Source organism: Acinonyx jubatus, chromosome B1, assembly GCF_027475565.1.
Source record: "Acinonyx jubatus isolate Ajub_Pintada_27869175 chromosome B1, VMU_Ajub_asm_v1.0, whole genome shotgun sequence".
Classification (NCBI taxonomy): Eukaryota; Metazoa; Chordata; class Mammalia; order Carnivora; family Felidae; genus Acinonyx; species Acinonyx jubatus.
Genome location: NC_069382.1, coordinates 166,628,623 through 166,641,153, shown reverse-complemented (window position 1 = coordinate 166,641,153; position 12,531 = coordinate 166,628,623).

Below are 12,531 nucleotides of genomic sequence, written 5' to 3'. Positions count from 1 at the left end.
GGGACCATAAGGTAGGAACAAGTTTGATGTTCTCATGGAGCTGAAGCAAGGGCAAGTAGTTGGAGTGTCCTGGCATGGGGCAGAGTGAGGAGAAGAGGCCCAGGGGCAAACCGGGCCCAGACTTGGCCATGTTTTGTGCACCTTGGAAAATGTTTGACATTCATTTTATTTGTGTGTTTGTTTATTATTTAAAGAAAAAGTTTTATTTATTTTTGAGAGAGACAGAGACAGTATGAGCAGGTGAGGAGCAGGCAGAGAGAGGGAGAGAGAGAATTGCAAGCAGGCTCCTCACTCTCAGGACAGAGCTTGATGCAGGGCTCAAACTCATGAAACTGTGAGATCATGGCTCGAGCTGAAACCAAGAGTCGGATGCTTAATTGACTGAGCCACCCAGGTGCCCCTGGCATTCATTTTAACTGCAACAGGAAGCTTGGGAGGGGTAAAGCTGGGGAGTGACACCACCTGATTTATGTTCTTAAAAGATAATTTTCAGAAAAAGTAAAATTATGATTCTCATACAGACAAAAAAAAAATGAACAGATGTTAAAGATTTTCTTTAACTTGTTCAATGCCCTCATAGTATTCAAAGGAAAAGTCAAAACACAGATTGATATGGAATAAGGCAATGTTGAATTGAATGTGTAAATGGTTTTAACATGTGTAAACTCGTGTTTCCATGGCGGGGGCATGCAGGTGAGAGGGGAAGGGAGCCTTTATCAGACAGGACAGTTTGCATGTCTATCAGTTATCTAAACTTTCAAAGGTGTAAAAATAGTTCAAAGACAATGAAAGAATAGAATCAGGTAACTGGGAAGGATGTGCTATACGTAGACAATGCAGACTTTTTCCGTAGACAATGCAGACTTTTCCACCAGAGCACAATGTCTTTTCTACAGTTTTTTTTCAAGTAAACTTTTTGTTTGAAAATAATTGCACATTCACAAGGAAGTTGCAAAGACAGGTCAGAGAGGTCCTGGATACCTTTCATCTATTTCCTCCAATGGGCACTTTTCATGTAACTGTAGTTATATGAATAGAGCCATGCAATATGTGATCTTTTGAGACTTTCTTCTTAGTTTAATGCCCTTGAGATCACTCCATGTTGTGTGTATCAATAGTTTGTTCCATTTTATTGCCAAGTAGTATTCCATAGCAGGGATGTCTCTCCATTTGTTTAACCACTTGCCTACATACAAACTGTGCCTACATTTGTAGGACATTCTCATTGTTTTCAGTTTGGGACTGTTACAAACAAGGCAGTTCTGAAAAGCCACATATAGGTGTTTGTGTGGATGTAAACTTTATTTTGGGGGGAGTAAATGTCCAGGAGTGGATTGCTGGACAATGTTTTAGAAGATTCATTCTGCTTTGTGGACAGTGGACTGTAGAGAATCAGATTGGCAGCAGGAAGACAATTTATTTTCCAAACAGCAACTGAGTGACCCTTTTAAAATATAATCATGTCTCTCCACTGCCCTTTATTGTCTTTCTCCTCCATAGAGTAAAACCCAGAGTCTGTGCAATTGCTTTCTTAAGACTTGTCATGATCCACAACCATCCACCGCCTCTTGGACCTCAATCTTTCTTCCCTCCCCCTCCATCACTCTACTCCAGTCTGACTGGTCTTGAAGTGGCCCTAATGTCCTGTCCAGATTCTTCTGCTTCAAATATTTCTTCTGCTTCAAGTATTCTTTCCCCAGATATCTGCATCAGTCCCTAGCCTATCTCTTTAGCTCTAGCATCTCTTTTTCAGTGAGGGCCTCGCTGATCACTCTATTTATATTGCAACTGGGCCCTCCACCCATGCTCCCCATCTCCTTTCCCATCTAGTACCTAGCGCCATATGTCATGTTGTATGTGGTACTTGTAAGTTGCTTGTTTCCCCTATGCAGAATGCAGACTCCTTTAGGTCAGGGGTTTTGTTCTGCTCCCTACTGAGTCCTCAGCATTTTTATGTGTTCTACTCCCTGCTGAGTCCTCAGCATCGTGCCTAGCACAGATTAGAGGCTTGACACATATCTGCTGAGTGCATGAATGACTTTAGGAGGCTCTGGTAGTAACTCTGATGGGAGCGGAGATGAGTTGGACTGGTGCAGCAGCAGTGAGGATGAAAGAAAGGTACATGGATACAGAACATATTCAAGAGGGGGTCTGTTCCATTTTATGCAGCTCTGGGTCATGAAAAGGTGTTCCTTACCTTGAACCCAAATTTGCTTCTTCCAACTGCTGGCCCTCAGGCTATTCAGAGGAAGTTCAGTCCCCTCCCTTTCCTTCATATGACAACTTCTAGGACCTTTTTAGAACAGATACATTCTTTTTAAAGAGTAGAAAAGAACAGCCACCTTTGATCTAATTACTATTTTTCTCACTAACAGGATTCCATATATTTATTAGGACTCTTTTAGTAGCCAGTGACAGAAACCCAATGCAAATGGATTAAGCATAAAAATGCTTATGGCTCACAAGACCCTGAAGACTGTATATATTTATATGTATATGTATATACATATACATGTATTGGGTATAGAATAGGCATCAATCCTTCTCTGATGTTATTAGGAAGGATCTCTCTCTCCATTTCTCTCCTCTGATTTTCCTTGTGTTTTTTTTCATTCTCTGGCAGGCTCTTCCCTTGTAGTGTTCATCTAGCTACCAGCAGTTGTCAACTGTGTGGAAAGAGAGCACCAGTTTCCCATTGGCTCCAGCAAAAGAATTGGCCATCATTGTCTAATTGTGTCAGGTTAATGGGTTAGTTTATTTACTCATTGACCCATTCACTGTTACAATATGTTAGGGCTATTTCGCATAAAGTGAAGAGAACTAAAGAACAAGGAATTGAAGAAATTTCCCAAAGTCACAAAGCAGGTCACTGGAGGATTTAACTTAAGTCAAGGTTCTTCTATTTAATCAAAGTAGCAAACATACCTGGTCAAACTTAGTAAATTTAATATTTTATTCTCCATTCTTCACTTTCCTCCAATTTTTAGAAGAACATTTCTCCCAAAGAGCTGAAAGAACCCTGGGCAGAAGTTTGAGCTTGGGATATTTATGAGAACAAAGTTGGATATTAAAGCCAGGAGGGAAAATGGTGGAAAGAAAAAAGTCATTAAGAGAAAGTTGAGGAGATGTGGTAACAAGAAGTCAGAGATGCGTTCAGGTTCTTAGTGGAGTTAGCAGCCTCCACCAGCAAGATGCATTCTGCCCTCTCTTAATTTCTTTGTATGAGTATTGTATTGCAATAAGACAGAATGAGTTCACAATGTTAATTAGTGTTTAGTCCCACATCTTATTCCAAAGTACCCCAGAAGGACCAGCTTCCATGAAGAAGGTTCTGAAATGAGCCAATGAAATACAGTCTCAAATAAGGGCAACTTGAGGTTTCCTAACATCACACGTTATACAGTTTACTGGGCTTTCTATAAATTAATCCATGCCAAATGTCCCTAACCAAGAAAGCAATTGGATTTGACTGATGCACTGGTTGCTTGGAGTATTTCATGGTTTGCTAACAAAGCTTCTGTTAGTACCCATTTCTGAAGACCAATAGAAATATGTTTTTGCTGTAAAAATTACGATAATTTTCTAACTGATTTCTATAATGCCCAGGCAGCTAGGCTTTTGGAATTTGTTTTCTAGGCTAGGAAAAAGGAAAGTTTTGGTTTTTGTTCCTCTTCTTTTGTTTTCAAAAAGCAGCTGGTAATAAACTTCATGCATTGCATAAAGATCAGCAATGACCCTTTAACTTACTGCTTTTGGGTTTAGACTTCTGGGTCTTTCCCCTGATCACTACAAGCAGCATTAAAGGTGAACGATTACAGAATCATAGACTTTTCCTTTCTGCAAGGGACTATATTTGTCTCCTAGGGCTATCGTAACCAAGTTCCACAAACTGGGTGGCTTAAACCACAGAAAGTTTTTGTCTCACAGTTCTGGAGAAGGGAAGTCCAAGAGCAGGGTGTCAGCCACATTGGTTCCTTCTGAGGGCTGTGAGGAAAAGTCTGTCCCACGACCTCCCTTAGATTCTGGTGGGTGCTTTGCTGGCAATGTCTGGTGTCCCTGGCTTGTAGAAGCATCGCCTGCACATCTGCCTTCCTCTTCCCATGGCACTCTCCCTGTGTGTGTCTGTGTGCCCATTTGTTTGTGGTCCCTTCTTATCACAGCCCTAGAAAATTAATACATATACCATTTAGGTGGGCTATAACATCATCTCTGTTAACCAAAGTGAGTTTTGTCAGAAAGGTCAAGTGTCTGATTTTTTTTTAAACAAGTCTACCAGAACTTGAATAATATATATAGGCAGAAGACCAATCCACACAACAGATATGCACACTTTGGCACAAACGCTGGGCTCCCATGAGGCCACAGAAGACAGGGACAGTGTGTAAGTGATGGTAAGAACAGGGCCTTTGATCATCCCCATCATACCCCTGGAGATATTCACTGTGCTTTAATGAATTCAAGCACACCCCCAGGAGATACTGAAGGAGAGTTACATAGGGCTGACACCTCCATGCCTTCTCCAACCCCATCCCCAAGGCACGGTCAGAGAACAAGTTATTCTAGTTGATTCAAACCTAAAAATCATTAAAAACACATATAGATTTTTTTTTTTAGGTCTTAATCTTGGCTGACTTAACCTTGGCTGGGAGAATTTTTAAAAAGATTGATGATGCTCAGGACCTTCCCCAGACCAATTAAAACAGAACCTCTGGGGCAAGACCTCATCGCCTTGGTGGGTTAAGAATCTCTTCAGGTGATTTGTATATACGGCTATCTTAAGAACCACTGCTTGAAGCAATGGCAGTGTCACTGGTATAAATGCATCATGGTATCGAGGTAGCCACTTGGAAGACCACTTCACATTGGGGGGGTGCTTGAGCATTTTGCTGTTTATGAGCAAACAGCATATGGCCCTGTCTTTGCAAAGACAGACTAAGTTACTGCAGCTAGAGAGTAATCACATTGGCCAGAAGTCCAGGCTAAGCAGGGCATGAAACAGGAAGAAATGGATTAAAATCAGAGGATGATTCAAACTAGAATGTCGACGGGTTTATTGGATATAAAAGAAACTCAGTCTTTTGTAAGAGAGGGAAATACATTCAGCTCAGGCAGGCACCTTCTGGGAGAGGTCAAGGCAGTGATTTAAACTTTTAGTCTTTTATATTATGACTCTTTTGGTTGCAAGAGACAGAAACCCAACTCAAACCAGATTAAGCAAAAGGGAAATTTATTGGCTCATTCAACTCAGAAGGATGCTAAGGCATCTCACAGGAAGGAAGAAAACTACAGAAGTTAGAGTCTTTGAGATTAGAAAAAGGGACTCACTGGTTCTAGAATTTTCTCCGTCTCCACCCTACTCATCTCTCCATGTTGCAGGAAAGATGGGCCCAGCAGACACAAAATCCACAAGAGAAAGAGATGTTACATGCCATCCTTGGACAAGTGTATTGCTTGGGAGAGAGGGTTGTGTTATGAGCCCTGCGATCCAGGCCTCCCCACTGGAACTGCACATAGGGATGTGCTTCCCTAAGGAAAGAATGCTAGGTAGACCGGAGCAACTGCTGTCTTGGAGAGCAGACTAATAGCTCTCTCTCAACCTTTCACAAAAGCCATTTCTGTGGAATAAAGATGTTCTCTAAATCAAGGAAAAAGCCTTTTTTGGAATTATAAGGGAAAAACCAAAATGACAAAGGAAGACCATCTTGAATGTCAAAAGCCAGTTTTATGCTTTGCTATCTCCACTTTTCTATTTGGTGAAATTTAGGAGGATTGATCTGGACTTGTTTGTTCACGGACAGATACACCTGTGCAAACAGTGACTTGACTTGCGACACAGTCTGCTTTGTAAAGCAAGTAATGTACTTTCTGTAATATGCATGACGGCAGCTGTTACTTAGCTGTTACTTTCCCTTTAATGGGAGAGCCTAGTGGTTTTCTTCCGTCTTTTTTTTTTTTTTCTCTTCCAGCTGGGTTTCCAGGCTTCCCAGGAAAGGTCATTCATGAATCCAGAAGATAAGAGCAGAAGTGTGACGCCTGCCTAGCTGCCTAGCAGAACCTCCCCCAACCTCCCACCCCCCCCACACCCATTTTGAACCTGTAGAGATAGTTGTTTTCAGTCTGTTGACACTATTATAGGCACTTGAGATTTCCAAGAACACAGATATGGTTTCAAGTATAGAAATGGAATCAAGTTGAAAGAGATCCTGTTTTTTTTCCTTAGAAACACGTAAGCTGCTCCATGTTCCAAGGGTCTCATTTTTGCCAATAGAAGGGTAGTGTGAGTGTTGTTCTGAATAAAAGTCTGAGCGGCACAGTGTAGAATCAGGAAGTTGTAGGCTGTGCTAACTACCCATTATCTGTGTGTCTTAGAAACAGGAGAGCATAGAAGTTGGGAGTATGAGCTCTGGAGCTAGTTGCTTCGGTTTTCTGTTGTGTCTATCATTTACCAGCTGTGTGTCCTTGTACCAGTTACTTAACCTTCAGTATCTTGGTTTTCCGTCTATAAAATGGGGATAATAACAGTGCCCACTTGACAATATTGTTCTAAGGACAACAGGGATAAATGCATGGCATGTAAACAGAGTCTGGCACACGGACAACACTCCAGAAAGCTTAGTTCTTATCATTGTCTTCATCATCACTAGATATAATCAAATGAAATCCTTTGTGTATATCTTAATCCCAAACAAACAACTGCCCATGAGTGGGATCTTTGTAGCTTAGGCTAGTCTGCTGGCCTCACCCTAAATTGGGTGAAGAGCACAGATGTTGGAACCAGCACCTCTGGACCCTGCTTTAGGCTCCGGCACTCATTGACTCTGAGATGGTGGACAAGTTGTGTGACTCTAGGCAGCTTGGGCGTGCCTCTGAGTCCCATTTTTCTCAACTGTGAACCCTGGAAAATCACACTGACCTGCCTCCTCTGCTGACTGGGTAGATGGAGGAGACCACATTTTCCAGCTGCCCCTGACCTGAGACCCGGCATCAGTGGGCGGCCCCCCGGCTCAGATGTACTCCTTCTCTCCTTTCCCCCCACTGGTAATATTTCAGTAAATGCAAGACACCCGAGATGCATTGTGACTTGTTTTTAACTCCCCCATTTGGTCCCTGTCTCGTCCTCAAGTTTTCGCTGTTCTGAATTTCAGGAAATAGTTCAGTTGCCAAAATTGGTTGAATGAGCTACTTTCAAAATTAGTCAAGTGATACAAAGTACTGCTTTGCAGAGTGGGTCTAGCAATTCCCTGTCATGGAACCATTCTGTAAGAGAGTGTTTTGACAAAAGGGGAGGATTTATAAAATTCACATTATGAGAACGCTTACCGTCTTATCCAGGAAAATCCCCGTGTAATATAAATCTCTTCCCTTCCTAAAGCAGAGCATCAAGATAAATCAAGACATGGATCATTATCAAGTAACCTTCCATGGAGGTATCCAAAGATAGAAATTTTAAAGTTACTATTCTTACTCCCTTCAACAGTGAGGTCCCATCTTGGGCTACTGGTTCAGTCCTGTCTGGATGGCCTCAGGTTCTAACCTTAGCTATTTGGTTTAAACTCAGTTCAGCAGCTCATGTTTATGGATAAATGAGCAAAACAGTAAAGATCAAAAGCAAAAAATAAAATTACTATGGAATTCAATATTTCAGAAGCCAGAGTCGGGTAAATGTTAGTGAAGTGTGGTGTTCAGAACGAAAGGCCCTCACTTATGATAATGCGCCTAACAAGGAAATGAGATTGACACAGCAATTCTCTGTTTTTGTTGTCCCCTGAGGTTAGAGATTATGCAGTGCGTGTTTCTGTTTTTAGCTTCTTTGGTAATTCCTATGGTGAGAGACTACACTCTGCATATCTGTCAAGGTTGCACTCCTCTTAGGTGCTGGCTCTCTGAGGTAGTGCAGGAAACACTGTTCTCACCTGAGCCCCCCCTCCCCCTCCCCCAGTTGCCCCGTAATACTGAGCCCCACCCCCCCCCTTCCCATGGCTGCCTTCTTTATTTATGTTCCGTTGCTAGGGAATTCCACAGAGGAAACATAGGTCTGTCTTAACCACAGGTGTTGCTGTGAGAAATGTTCAGATGGGTGGCAGGTGACAAGATGTTTACGTTGTTTATTTGATGTCTCATTGTAATCCTGCAGCCTTTTAACACCAATTGAAAGTAGACTAAGAACAAGAGACTAGGGAAGATCTGCATGGATTTGAATAAAAAATAAACTAGTTAGCTTTCCTTTAGGTATGACAAAACCAAAAAACGAAAACAAAAAAACCCACATGGATCCAGGGCTTCTTTGGTATTAGTTACTGTAGCTGAACCCTCAGGTAGAGGTGTTACCCGTAAACCCAGCTCAGGTCTGCTGAAGGAGCAAAGGGCTGTATTGACTGAGGAAGGTGGGAGGGGGTAACAGGGTCACCAGAGCAGCAAGGCTATAGCAACCAGAACCACGGATTGGAGCTGGCAGAACTCCTTCCCTCCCCACCTGGTACTCATCCCTGCATGCCTCAGTTTCTCTCGGTGAGTCGTCCTCGTTCTGTCCTACTGAAGGTGGACTGTCTGCACGCCAGAGCCAGCAGACTGCCACCCGCAGCCTCAGTTTGGGTGAGAGAGCTTCTTTCATCCAGCACTTGTACTATATACATCCCAGGCTGGGAGGCTGATTCACTCTACTTTGGCATATATGCCCAACCCTTGGGCCAATCAATCTCTGTTGCCAAAGAGTACATATTACAATTGGTTGATCTGGGTCTGATGCTTACCAGTGTGGCCGGGGGCAGAGTGTGTGTTCTCAGGAGAAGAGGGATGAGATCATTGTCAGTGGAGTCCAGGGCAGTCCCGCCCTTAGCTATCTGCGACATACATAGCATAATACCACCAGAATGCTTTCGTTTATCGTAACTGTCCCCATGCAACCAAAATACGCTTATATACTCCCTATCAAGAGAATCAACCCAATGTCACATCCAGTTACTACATCTAGCTCCAAGGGTAGCGTTTCTAGGCAGTCCCTTTTCCTCTAGGTCGGGTTCAAGCATGCCTCTTTATGGTCTGGCAACCTTTGACTAATAGTCTCCAAATGCCCAGTGTACAATAATAGGGTAAAAGGATCAATGCAATTAAAGCCTCTCAGTTAGAAAAATAAGAAAATGGAAAGCAAAATGCAGCAATCACAGTCCTTAGCCTTTTTTCACATCCTGGTATCCAGGAATAGCAAGGAATTCTTTCTCTAGTAGTGAGTCCCCTCCCAAATGCAGTCACTTGATATGAGGTGGCTTTACTGGGAAGCTTAAAAGTAAACAATAGGAAGGGTATGTCACATTTCTCTGAGCAGATGTGGAGGCCGTACTCTGATGCCTGACATCCACGCCATCCTCAAACCAGACTTTCTATGGCTTGTGTGATGCTCTGGCCATATATTCCAAAACCCAGCCTGGGCTTCACTGACCAGTGATTCAGGAACCACTTTCAGGCATGTCCAGGAATATGTAGTTTATTTATTTTTATTTTTTATTTGTAATGTTTATTTATTTTTGAGAGAGAGAGAGAGATGGAGTGTGAGTAGGGGAAGGGCAGAGAGAGAGGGAGACACAGAATCGGAAGCAGGCTCTAGGCCCTGAGCTGTCAGCACAGAGCCTGATGCAGGGCTCGAACTCATGAACCATGAGATCATGACCTGAGCCGAAGTCGGATGCTTAACTGACTGAGGCACCCAGGCGCTCCAGGAGTATGTAGTTTAGATGACAAAACATTTGCATTTTTGGGACTTTCTTTTTCTTTTTTTTTTAAAAAAAAAAAGTTTTTCATTTGAGTATGGCTGACACACAATATTACACTAGTTTCTGGTGTGTCAGGGATTTTCCTTTTCACGTGAACCATTGGTGTTAGAAGCCTTCCTACAGTATATTATGCACTTCTCTGCCTCGAGAAAAATGTGAGTAATCTCTGTTCCTTGCGGAAAAGGAAAAGACACAGATGGGCAACAACAAAAGTATTACCCATAATATCACAGTCCAGACATGGCAGTAACCACTTGACTTCCAGTCTTCTGTATGTTCTTTTCTTATAGTACGTGCCTGTGTGTTTGTGTGCGTGCTGGACGAAAGTGGAATCCCGTTGTGCAACGTGTCTAAAACCTGCCTGCTTTTCCCCGGGGGCCTTCCTCAGAGGTGATAGGAGGACACAGGGGAGATGGAAGAGGGCTGGCCTGAGTGCCTGTGGAGATGCCCACCATCTTGTTGGATCAGGATTACGAACCCAGGAGCATCGCAGTGAGTGGCGGCCCCAGCCTAGGACTCAGCTACTGGGCACATCCTGAACTTCCCCCTGGCTCTCCTCCTCATGACTCCTGAGCATTATTAGTTCCCCTGGGTAGATGTCCCTTCCTCCAGCCTACCCTTCTCTTCTCTCTGTGACACAGACCTCTGATGTCTTCTATTGGCAGCCTTGTGGGAAGTTCTTCAGGGACAATTTTTAATGGTTTATGGGGCCAGTGGGATATGCTGTATGAAATCATGACTGTCCTGGAATCTGTAGGACCAACGGTCACCATTGAACTGAGATAGGAAAACTGAAGGGACTCCATGTTTAGAAAGGCTCCACGTCTGCTGTTTTTCTGCTAGGCCGCATTGACTAACGTTCTGTATTTTACCTTGCATCTCAGTAAACTGAAGAAGCTATGTTCCCACGCCAAGGGGGAAGCAAGAAAGTTAATCATTCTCTGAGTTTCATCCCAGGCCCCTAAACACCTGATAACATCTAAGAAGAGCCCGTCATGTTCCAGGACATTAGCTGTGGTCAAACCTCGGCCAGCCCTGGCATCAATACCCCCAACTTCGATGATCTGTGAAAGAGCACTTACTATTTACCTGTCACTTGCCTTTGGTTGGACCCCGCCCTGGATTCCTGAAGAAACACGTACCATGGACCCCTTTCTAATATAAACCCCTCACCCCAAGCGATGATAAGACTTACTGTCTCCTTTCTGACTCTCTCAGACACTTGGTCTGCTATCACTTAACGCCATTCAGTAAGCTCTGCTTTCATTTCCTGGTAGCTCAAATGTGATTTCTATCCTGCAGGAAGCCAAGAACCCTCTTGGTTGGTCCTGCGGGACCCCCTCTGGGGGTCTTTGGACCCGGCCTGCCTACATCAAAGCATCAGGGTACAAGCTTATTTCCCACAAGGAGAGCGCACTTCAGGCTGGGGTGGCAGTGCCTGGCCCTTTCCTCAAGACTGAATTTAGGTTTTGGGTCAGATGCAGTCCTTTCGCTTCTTCCTTCTTTCTCTCTTCATGTTCCCTTCAGCCACTGTACCCCCAAATCTGACTGGACCAGAAGGGAACTGTGAGTGTGGTCCAGGAGCTGCAGACCCTGGCACATGTATAACCTGACTCGTGGAGAAGCGGCTCTGTTCCATCCTGTACTACCCTGTGCATCTCTGTGCTATGTTTAAAAAGAATTGCTGTTTTCTGCATTTTTGCAAACGACCCCTCAGCCAAGTGTTGAAAATCTCAGCAGGAGTATTGAAATGGAGTTGATGGACGGGTAGGAACTCTAGAAGTTTAAGTCTTAATTTTTTTGGGGGGTTGAGGGCTTCAGGTCAAATATGTCTAGCACCTGAGTGCTGCTTCCAGAGTGATACTTATTTTTTTTTAAGTTTATTTATTTATTTTGAGAGAGAGAGAGCACATACACGTGAGTGGGCGAAGGGCAGAGAGACCCAAGAGTGATGCTTTTTTATTTTATTTTATTACATTTTTTTTTTAACGTTTATTTTTGAAGGAAAGAGACAGAGACAGAGACAGAGCGTGAGCAGGGGAGGGGCAGAGGGAGAGAGGGAGACACAGAATTCAAAGCAGGCTCCAGGCTCCGAGCTGTCAGCACAGAGCCGGATGCGGGGCTCGAATCCACGAACCATGAGATCATGACCTGAGCTGAAGTCGTAAGTTTAACCACCTGAGCAACCCAGGCATCCCTGGAGTGATGCTTTTTTTTTTTTTTTCCAACGTTTATTTTATTTTTGGGACAGAGAGAGACAGAGCATGAACGGGGGAGGGGCAGAGAGAGAGGGAGACACAGAATCGGAAACAGGCTCCAGGCTCTGAGCCATCAGCCCAGAGCCTGACGCAGGGCTCGAACTCACGGACCGCGAGATCGTGACCTGGCCGAAGTCGGACGCTTAACCGACTGCGCCACCCAGGTGCCCCTGGAGTGATGCTTTTTAAAGGACAGTCAGTCACATCACTGCTTTGCTCAGGCCCGCAATGCTTTCCCCTCTCACTCACACAAAGCCTGCAAAGGCCTTCTTGCCGGCCCCTCTGTCCCATACCTCTGATCTCGACTCCCACGACCAGCACACTCCATCCACACCAGCCTTGCTGTTTCTGGAACACTTGAAGGGCAGCCCCATTTCAGGGTCTTTCTGCTTGCTGTTCCCTCTGCCTGGAACTCTCCCCGCTCCCCTGCTGCCATCCATAGTACTTGCTCCTTCACCTTCTTCAGGTCTGTGACCATATTGTCAGCGTGAGTGAGCTTGCCCTGA